Source organism: Geospiza fortis, unplaced genomic scaffold (genome assembly GCF_000277835.1).
Source record: "Geospiza fortis unplaced genomic scaffold, GeoFor_1.0 scaffold189, whole genome shotgun sequence".
Lineage (NCBI taxonomy): Eukaryota > Metazoa > Chordata > Aves > Passeriformes > Thraupidae > Geospiza > Geospiza fortis.
The window spans coordinates 10,516-11,364 of NW_005054811.1; positions in this window are offsets into that span (position 1 = coordinate 10,516).

The following is an 849-nucleotide window of genomic DNA, read 5'->3' on the forward strand; positions in this document are numbered from 1 at the left end:
CATTTTTCACAGTAATTTGAATAGCTGTTAAATGTTAAGGATGTTATGAAAAGGAGAGAGACGCAGACAGAGAAGGGGCAAAGACAGAAATGAGAAGGGCAAGAAGGAGAGGTGCAGAGGAAGAGACAGAGGGAGGCTGAGACCAAGAGTGACAGGAGAGGGCAGAGAGAGAGAGAAAGGGGAGAAGGCCAGAGAGAGAGAGAGAGGGGTAAGCTTCTTAGGAGAATGGATCCATGAGAAGGAGAGAGACAGAGAAAGAGGGGCAGCTACAGAGAGAGAAAGATGGATGAGGTAGAGCGAGATGGGGGGAGGGGGTGTGTGATGCAGGGAAAGCAGGAGAAACCTAGAGCGGAATATGACAAAGAATGAGACACCAACATTGAAGAGACTGTCAAGGAGTCTGAGAGAAAGAGAGCAGCAGTCAGGGAAGGAGGCAGAGACAGGCAGGAAGTCAGAAGGGCAGGGAGAGTGAGAGGTAGTCACACTAAAGCAGAGAGAGGCAAGCAGGCTGAGTAGCAGGCATCCAGAAGAAGCAGGCAGAGAAGAAAGGGAGGCAGAGAGAAAGAGATCCCAGAAGGCAGGCTGAGATATGGGGTGAGTGGGGCAGGAAGACAGAGGGAAAGGCAGGCAGAGAAGCAGATGCAGAGAAAAAAGGTGGGCAGGGAAAAAGAGAGAGAGAGGAAGGAAAGACAGAGAGGGGTGGGCAGGGAGGCAGAGAGAGAGGCAGGGAAACAGGCAGAGAAGGAAGGCAGGCAGGCTGAGAGGCAGAGAGATGGGAAGACAGATGGGGAGAAGCAGACAGAGTCTGAGGCAGGTGGGCATAGAGAGAGACAGGAAGTCAGACAGATA